Source organism: Polypterus senegalus, chromosome 3, assembly GCF_016835505.1.
Source record: "Polypterus senegalus isolate Bchr_013 chromosome 3, ASM1683550v1, whole genome shotgun sequence".
Classification (NCBI taxonomy): Eukaryota; Metazoa; Chordata; class Cladistia; order Polypteriformes; family Polypteridae; genus Polypterus; species Polypterus senegalus.
In genome coordinates, this window is record NC_053156.1 from 219,125,804 (window position 1) to 219,136,224 (window position 10,421).

Consider the following 10,421-nt stretch of genomic DNA (forward strand, 5'->3'; position numbering starts at 1 on the left):
CAGAGGAAAACATAATCAAGTACCATTGGGCTAGGGCCTGTTTGTTCAGCAAGGGTAATAGGACAGGTAACAAAAGTTGATTGCCACAAGTGAAAAGAGGTTATAACTAATAAGTCTGCAATCATAGATTATAATTGATAAGGCAATTAAACATAAACAACAATTAACCAGCAATATAAAAGATCACAGAGCATAGTTTTTTTTCCTTCAATCAATTAGACAGATATTCACAGAACAGATGGGCTTTCAATTGCTTCTTAAACACATTGCAGTATGGATGGAGGTGGGTAGCCTGTTCACCAACTGGGAACTACACAAAGGGTGGCATCACCAGACGCTGTTCACAGGCTGACCTGAGTGGGCGAGACGGAGAATAGCACCTCACCAGTGCCTCCATATGTACAGGTGCTGACCCACTGACTATTCTGTAGGCAAGCATCAGGGATTTAAACTTAATGTATGCTGCTACATGGAGCCAATGTAGCGACCCGAAGAGAGGAGTGACATGTGCCCGTCTTGGCTGGTTAAATAGATTGTTAAGACCAGAGATGTTGCAACAAGAGGTAACTGAAACTCTGAACCATTAAAAGAAAGCAATGCAGAAAGAGTGGATGGAATTCTCTTAGACATATGTAAACTATGGAATTGAAAGGAGAGAATGAACAAGTGACCCTCTGTAAAGTTATATACGGTACAAAAAAAAAACATGAGCATATCTTGCATCCATCATCTCAAGACCCCTGCAAATCATCTTAAAGTGTTGCCAAAAGATTTTATTATTTCGATTGCTTAAAAGTATTTATTTACTTAAAACAATAAGTGAAATATTATTTTACTCCATGGTCAAAAAGATCTTCAAAAATAGACTCAACTGGTAGCTATAGTTGGGACCTCCAAAATCGTTCCATGGGTTATGTCTGGGTCCTGTCTGAACACACTTTGATTGAATTACAAATATGTTAAAATGTATTGAACATGAATGAGAAACTCTAAAAACTGACAATACCTACAATACCTAGCCAGATGACATTTTAGAAAACAACTTTCTAATTTTGGGAAAGAAATTAAAATTTGTGAGGACCATCACACTATCAACTTAAAACCACATACCTCAAAAGTTTTTTTGAAGGTAAAAAAGGGACAGAAGAGAGAAAAGAGTGGAAAAATAAATCAGCAAAGAACAATTTGGGTTCAGAGAGGTACAATAACAAGAAATTCAATAGAATCATCAGTAAATGAAGCATTGAGCAATGACAAGATGATGATTACAAGAAGACTTTCAATTAAGTAAAGGTCAAAAATGACCATGGTCATGCTAGAACATACCATACTATGATATTAAACTGATAAGAACAGATACTACACTTGGGATGAACATTTAAGTGAAAGATAAGTATACATAAAGGCCTGCCATAGAAAAGACTAGAGAGTGAAGTGAATGACCACATAGAAAGAGTGCAGTGGCTTTGTAGGGCAATCTCACTACAGGGCATATTTTGCATTGGTTATGACAGTGTGTCACACACGTGCGAGTAGGAGGCAGGTAAAGGGCCTGAGTAATTGTAATTCTACAACAGACCAGGGGGTGGCAGGGTGCGCTCAGTTCCTTGCAGACCATTCGCAAGAAATCCTGCCAGGTTCCAGCGACTCAGAAAACATCAATTCTGGTTTGGGGGGCCTCCGATGATGGCACATCCGGTCTAGATGACATCACTTCTTGTATTGGCCTTTAAAGCCCCATCTGTCTCCATATAAGCAGATGTTTTGGACATCTCTGTTCATCTTTAAACCTATTTTGCAGCCATCGAACAATATATGGGCGGTTGCCCCAACCCTTTACAATGTCTTTGCCTCATCATTATCAAAAGGGGAAAGAAGGAGGAGATCCATCTGCAACAGCACACAGGCTGCAGGGAAAAGCTCAAGATGACCCTGGATCAAGAGAGTAGATCTGTGGGAGATTACTGATAAGGCACAAAATGAGGCTTGATAAACTTCAGCTAGGTTAACTGGGAAAAGGTACCTGATGTTTGAAAGAAACACTCAATGACCCCATGTAACATCACCGATGATGTGTCCTAGCTTAGCATCAGTAGATGAACCACTGCAACAGGAATAGACTGGAACATTTGAAGGCTGATAGCTTCACAGTAAATGCAACACAAAGCAAGGGTAAGACTTGGTTAAGAAATAATAGACTCTTGTATCATTTGAACAGGTGTTAGGGAAGGCTGCTTTAACTTGACATGATTGATCAATGTTTATGTGAACGCAATAGAGAGAGAAGAACTACCCTGTATAGATTCAGGAATAAATGTTGAAAATTCACAAAGAATCAAGCAATAATAGCAAGTAGAAGAGATGCATTTACATACTATGTTGCAGTGTCTCAATACCACAGTGGAGAACTTCTGAATAAAATGTACTGCAAAGAAAACAAAGATTGCAAATAAGGCTTAATGGAAAAGTAGTGGAACAAGTGTAATAATTTAAATATTTTGGGAAATTTTGGGAACTTAACCACAGTGTGTTAGCATATGCTGCCTTCACAAAGCATTAAGACCTTTTCAGTTTCTTCAAATGTTGTTTTTTTCAGCCTTATGGTAATATTTAAATTTCTTTTTTCCTTATTAAGCAATATTCAATACTTCAGAATGAAAAAGCAAAAGTAGGAGTTTTGAAATTTTTGAAAATGTAATAAAAATTAAAAATAAAATGAAATATCACATTGACACAGATACCCACAGATACACCTGTTGAAGAACCTTTGGCAGCAGTTTATGGACTGGAGTCTTCTTAGAGGGTAGAGACAAGCTTTGCCCTCCTGGTTTTTGGGGATTTTCTTCTATGCAAATCCCCTCAAGCTTTGTCAGGTTGGATGGAGACTGTTGGTGGACAGTATTGTTCAGGTTTTCCCAGACATGCTCGATTGAGTTTGGCTTGGACCACTCAAGAACATTCACAGAGTTGTCCCCTCCTGTGTTATCTTTGCTTTGTGCTTAGGGTCATTGCCCTGTCGCAAAATTAACCTTCAGACCAGTCGGAGGTTCAGAATACTTAGAAGCAGGTTCTCATTAAGGATATCACTATACTTAAACTGTTCTTTTTCACTTTCCCTCAACCCTGACTAGTTTCCTAGTCCCTGTTACTGAAAAACGAACCCACAGCATGATGCTGCCACTACCATTCTTCACTGATGGAAAGGTATTACACAGGTGATGAGCGATGACTGGTTTCCATTTCCTCCATATGTGACACTTAGAAGTCAGGCCAAACAGTTCAATTTTAGTTTCACAAGGCCTGAGAATCATGTTTATTATAGACTGAAAGTCCTTTAGGTGTATTTTTACAAACTTCCATTGGGCTTTCTTGTGTCATCTGACCACTTTGCCATACAGCCCAGATTAATGGAGTGTTGTTAGGTTGGTTGATCTTCTGGAAGTTCCTCTGATCTGCACACAGGTTCTCTAGTGCACAGCCACCATTGGGTTCTTATTTCACCTCTCCATCAAGACCTATCATCTACCTGATTATTTACTGTAGCTCTAGGAAGAGTTCTTAACTTCTTCCAGTTAAAAATTATGTTGACCAGAGTGCTTTTGGGAACGTTCAATGTCGCATACATTTTTTATACCCTTCCCCAGATCCGAGCTTCAACACAAATCTGTCTCTAAGCTCTGCGGGCAGTTACTTCAGACTCATGGCTTGGTTTTTGCTCTGATATGCAATGTCAGCTGTGGGACCTTCAATAGACAGGTATATGTATTTCCTAATGGTGTGTAATCAGTTGAATTGACCACAGATTGTCTCCAAGCAATGTGTAAAAACATCTCAATTTTGGCCTGCATACGGCACACCAGCTCCCCAAACAGCACAGAGAGGCGCAAATACAAGTTCAGCAACATGTAAGGCTTTTATTTTACTGTGGGAAAATCTTCCCTAAGAATTTCCTACCTTCACACAGCACAATACAAGATAAGAAGTATACAGCATTGTGTCTTTACCTTTTTCTCTCTCTTCTTCTTTCTTCCTCTGTCTTCCTCCACTCCTTGTCCACCAAGCTTTGCCCTCCACCTCCCGACTCTGGCTCCTGGAGCAGTGGCAGCTGGCTTCTTTTATGTTGTACCCAGAATTACTTCTGGTGGCCTGTTAGCATGGTCTAGAAGCACTTCCAGGTGAGGTGGAAGAACAACGAGGTAGGGCTCTGTAACCCAAGCAGCACCTTGTGGTGGCACCCATTGAACTGAAAAAGGCTGTAGTGAATTCCAGCTCCCATTAAGCCCTATGGCAGTCCATGGTGCTGCTATCTAGCATTCCAGGGGAGATAAGGCCCTGTAGATACTCTCTTCCCTGGTCCTTCCTTTATGAAGGTGTCTTGGCCAGGTAAGGGCCCTGTCTGTCCTCCACACAATGAGTAGAACAGGATGAATATTTTTAACATTTAGGGAAAAGGTCTGAATACTTATGTCAATGTGATATTTCAGGTTTTTTTTAGTAAATTTGTCAAAATTTCTAAAAAGCTGTTTTTTCACTTTGTCATTCGGGGTATTGAGTGTTGTTTTGTGAGGAAAATAATTAATTTAAATAATTTTAGCATGTCTTAGGGCCCAATTCATTTTTTAATATTAAAAAAAAGCAAAAGGTACAATCTTTTGAAAATATCAACTGAATTCAGGGCCATCCAAAATGAAAATGCATTAAGTTGTCTGCTCTGGGACAAGGAATAATTCTCTCTTCTCAGCCCACCCACTACGTCTTGCTGTGCAGATTGCGGAGGTGAGGCTCAGCTTCAACTGGCAAGGCTGCCCACAAAGGACTTGAGAGACTGACAAATCACGGTCACGAGAAAGGCAGATGGCTGCTGTTTGCAAGGGATAAAAAAAGCCACCAGTATGCACACATAGCTGATGCCCAAATCATTAGAAAACATGGAATTCAGCTGCAACAGCAACTAAAGGAAATTTGGATGAACATCTGGAGTCTGGCAGATGCAGATGTGCAGGTCTGGATGACAGGAAGCGTATATCGCTCCAGGGCCAGGAAAGTAAAGCTGGAGTGTGCTCTGTAAATAAAATGCAATGAAAAGAGTTGAACTCTGAGCCTTTAGTTATATTTCTCAAAACGCGACAGCTTTTCATGATGTACTCAGGCTGAAGCGGTGCACACTGGGATGTGAAAGAAACACCTGTTCACCAGTAGTATTCACTGTACACTTTGGAAATCATATAACTTTATGGGTAGGGGCAATTCTTAAAATTTTACAGAGCCTAACAATGTAAAAATTAAAACATGTAGCGGTACATAACAATTAAGGTTTATTAAAAATAGAGTAAACCTCGATATGGATACATATTGTGTGTATGTCAGGACTGATCTAAAAGACAGATTCTCAAGGAAGACTTGAACAATAACACTGACGGAATCTTATAGAAGAAACCCAAGTAGGAGACACAAAGCTAAAGAAGCGTTCACTGAGAGCTGCATAATGAAACTTGGAAAGAAGTTTTGTGGTGCATGGCAGAATGAAACTGAGCAAGAATTGAGAGTAAGTTTTCAGAGTGTTGGAATTGGTACCCTTTATAAGTCAGTGGCAGAATTTTAAGGCTAATTTGATTTTGGGCAACAAGGTTATGTAGTCAAGCAAGGTAAAGAACACTCTCAAATGGATGATCTTTTGAGTGTCTCTACCAGGGCTCAGGTAAAGGGTACAGAGGAGGGGATCTCAGGAGAGTCATATGTCTACTGTGGCAGTTGATGGCGCTATACCAGCGCTTCACCCAACACAGGAGGCACACTAATAAAACACAAACGTTTTATTTTCTTTCCTTCGCCTGTGGGCAATGCCTTCCCCATTTCTCACAGGCACAACACAGTCCCAATAAGCATAAGCACTAGCACAATCACAATCACAATCCTCTTCTTCTCTTTTATCTCCTCCACTCGTCCCGGCAAGCTTTGTCTCCCTCCTCCTGACTCAGAGTAACGATTGCTGGCTCCTTTTATAACAGCCCTGGAAATGCTGCAGGTGCTCATTGACCCGCTTCTGGCAGCACTTCCGGGTGTGGTGGAAGAACCGCCCAAGAGGGCTCAACAGCTGTTGCAGCTCTCTCTGGCAGCACCTTGGGATCCCAACAGGGCTGTAGATAACTCCAACTCCCATGACGCCCTGCAGGAATCCGAGGCACCATAGCAACCCATGGGGGCTGCCATCTAATGTCCTGGGGGAGGTACTGTTCTGCCCATGCTTGCTCCCCCGGTCATCTCCGTGAAGTGCCATCCCTGCCGGACAAGGTCCCCAGCCATCTGTAACACTACTTTCTCCATAATTCCAACCCAGAAGAGGACCACTCAGCCTGACTCCATCCTCATTAAGACCCTCATTCACATCCATAAAAGATTGCTTATTAACTCCATGGTGCTACAGCTCAATGAAGATCCCCACCTCCTACAGAACTGTTTTTAAGGCCTCCCTATTGAGATCTTGCTGATGCCAGCCATGAATGCTGCGTAGGTCCTCTTTGTTGTGATAAGGCAACACAAGCATAGTGAAAGGGCTGAAAGGCCTCTAGAAAAGTCCTCAAACCAGGCCATAAACTTCAATGACCTGCTTAGTAATAGACCTTGCACCAGGGAGCCTGACCCTAGACTCAGCAGACAGGCTTTGGCCTGCAGAGGCCCCAAATGAGAGACTGGCTTTAAACATTCAAAATGCACAAAAATGCCTTTCAAGAAAGAAGATAACACCATAAAACCTCTGGCTTGAATGACAAGGCCAAGAAAGAATTATAAAGGAGTAAACAGGAATAATAAAAAAATGAAAAAAAAACAAAAGGATTTGCCTAAAAAGGCAAAGTGAACCTCTGCTGGGACAAACTTTTTCATCAGAATACAAAGGTAGAGGTTAGTCCTAGTAAAAGTGATGTTAGGGTGGACCCATCTCTTGGAACACAAGGAACATAAGATATTAACTTAAGCACATTATGCAAATTCTAGTCATAATTTCTGTCAGACTTAACGACTAAAATTGGTTATCTTATCACTGGCCAAGTCACATGCCTTTCCCAATGATTTTCAGTCATATACTTCATTTACTTAATATTGGCAGGGTGGAGGCAGTCGGTGCTGCCCTCCTGTGAAGGACAGTCATCTAGTCTGACATGCCCAGCTACTCACTCCAACTAGTCCATGACTCACTGTGACAAAAATCACACAGGCTTGATTTTTCTTCTTTATCATTATGGAATCTGTCTGCATGTGTGATGAAAACCAATGAGTGTTCATTTAGAAGTACAATGTATAGAAAGCAGCAACGAGAAACAAGAAACACAGGGGGTTTTAACCTCACAAACAGAAGAAAAGCTCATCTGTCTGATGTCTCTTGTTTAATGTACCACAACTAATTAGAAAATATTTTTAAAAATCTCTGAGATTGCCACTAAACTTGTCATACTTAACCTTTCGTTCAGCACTAGTTCCATCAGGCAGCATGGTATTGGCTGTCAGAAAAGCACAACTGTGCTGAAAAGTTGTCATGCAGTCACTGGATTTGACATGCCCACAGTTTAACAGTTGTGTAAATTGACATGGTCTGGAGACGAGATTAGCAACTGACATGCCTAGAAGTGGCAAATTGTGACAATGACTTTAGATACACAGTCCATTAAGTAATGTTAAAAACTTAATTTTATCACATAAAAACAAAAAAAACATATAAAACGTAATAATTAATAAACAAAAAAAAAAATAACACTAAATTGAAAAATACATACAAGCCAGAGAACAAGCCCTGGCTGTAACACAACACTCCTAAATATTATCTAGCTATCTTGGTCATCCCTCCCAGTCTTACATTTTCATTTTCTTGGCGCAGACGTCTGGAATTGTCTTGGCCGCCTGATTGATTTCATTTGCAGTATCTGTCTTCTCATACAACTTCTGCAGCTCTCTGTTCGTGTGGATATACCAACTCCATTTCCATTCACAGGTCTATAGATTCTTCTGGGCACCTTTCCTTTCCATTTTCTGAGCAGTTCCTCCTTTATGTCTTCTATACATAAAAAACAGTTTACCAGAGCATTCTTTGATGCATATATCCATATAAATTATTGTATAAAGAACTGCACACATACCCAAGAGATGTCTGAAGACAACTTTGGTTGTCCACCAAACTGTGATGTTTTGTCATCATTGCTAGTGCTGTGCAGTTGCACAAACCATCTTCTTTATCTGCAACCTAATTAAATCAAATATCTCCTCTGGAGATTACTTTTTCACCTCCTTTGCAACTTTATACTACAACACATAATAAAGTATTGAAGGAGGAATAAGGTTCTTCTGGGCGAAGTGAAATGTTTTAGTTACATTCAGGATAAAATACCTTCTAAATCTGAAGTGCTGTTGAGAATGAGTGCAAGGTTGGTGATTGAGGTGTGAGGTTTGGTTTAAGTATTGATTGTTAGGGTTAAGATCCTACTTGAAATAGTTCAGTTTTCTTGAAGTTCATTTGGAGGATGTTGGCAGATGTACCTGCACTGACATCATAGAAGCAAACTCATAAATGTCCAGGGTCTTAGGGATATCACAGGAATAAACCAGCAGAAAATTCAAATAATTAGCAGCACATTGTTAAGCAGCTGTCTTGCCAACTAATTTCAACTTTTAGTTGTTGATGTTAAGCTAAATAGACTGAGATAGCTAGGCATCCTCCTGATCACTTCACCCCAGAAGAAGAACTCTAAACATAAGCAAAAATAATATTCTTGTAGCTCTTCAGGGTAGAAGTTGTGATAACAATACACCACTTGGGACCCATTCTACATTATAATAGACTAGCTGTGCTACCTTTCTAAAACAGGTTGAAATCTAAATAATTATCTTTGACCTTGGCCTTAAGGCATAAGTCTCTGTTATATGCCATTTAGTATGGGATTCGTAAGTCAGATCAGGTCAAGTTGAGGAACATGCATTGGTATAGTGCGTTGCCACACCCACAACATGAAGATCCTGGTTGGCAACCTCTCAGGCAGATTCATGGTCCAGTCCCCGAGGAAATGACAATCTATCTGCCACTGCCAAGTGCTATGTGAGTGTCACCTTGGCCTGGTCCAGTCACTCAGGTCATCAACAATGAGAATCTTGTGAGTTGGATCACCCTCAGGGAATCACGTCACCTGGCCATAGTGCCATAACTGATGCTCCCTCACAATCCAGTTAATGTGCCTCATTTGGGACACCATGAGCAGCTGCTGATTCAACACAAAGTGAAACCAGTGGTACCCAAGGATTCCCCGAAGATACACAGTACCAACAGAGTCCAGTCTTCATCTCAGGTCACTGGATGGTGCCCATGTTTCATAACCATATAGAAAGACAGGAAGCACCAGGATTCTAAAGACTTGGTCCTCCATCCTTTTACAAAGGTATCGGGAATGCCACACACCCCATCCTAGCGACCTCATGTCCCCCCATGCTCTCCCAATCCATCTACGGACTTCATAGGAAGAGTCACCAGAGACATGAATGTTACTGCCAAGGTAAGTAAACCTCTCAACAAGGTCGACACTCTCTACGCAGACAGACACACTGCTGATGGCTGTGCCCAAGAGGTCATTAAAGGCCAGGATCTTGGTTTTTATCCTGGACACTCGCAAACCAAGACACTCAGACTCCTCGCTCAGTTTCCTGATCAGAGTCTCCATTGACTCCATTGATTTCTAAAAGTAGTGTTAATGTTTGTGATGTGCTATCTGTTGGAATGGCAGAGACATAGCAACCGGACAGACATACAGACCCTTTTCCTTTAATTAAGGAGGATTTGCACTATGGGTTTTCATTGCATCATTAAACAGAAAACCCACTACAACCCTCACTTTTAGTTCAATTCATTGTAGACGATTTTTACATTTTTGTGGCACCCATAAAGAGCTGTCAAACATTACACAATGGATTCCACTGATTCACTATTTGGGAGATAAAGAAAAAATCCATTTAACAGCACAACATCTCTGCAGCTGGTTCAAATATGAGATTTTATTTGCTTGTTTCTGTTACCTTGTCCAGTAATACCTAGAATAATTTAGCTATGCCTTCGGAAATGGAGATTAGAAAGTTAGAACAATTGTGACGAGAACATGTCATTCAGCCCAAAACGCTTGTCCTTCCTATTCAGCTGAATTATCCATTAATTTGAGTTTTGAAGGACCCTAAAGTCCTACTCTTCTCCACACTACTTGGCCATTTATTTATTGTGTCTAAGGTTCTCTGTTTGAAGAAAAACTTCAAACATTTGTAAGAATTCTGCTCTTATCCAACCATAGCCTCGTGTTCTTGTTGAAGAATTTACTTTAGAGTACTAGCTTGGATCCACTGTACTAGTTTTTTTCATAATTTTTTTCCAAACACTTCAATAATATTACCTCTTT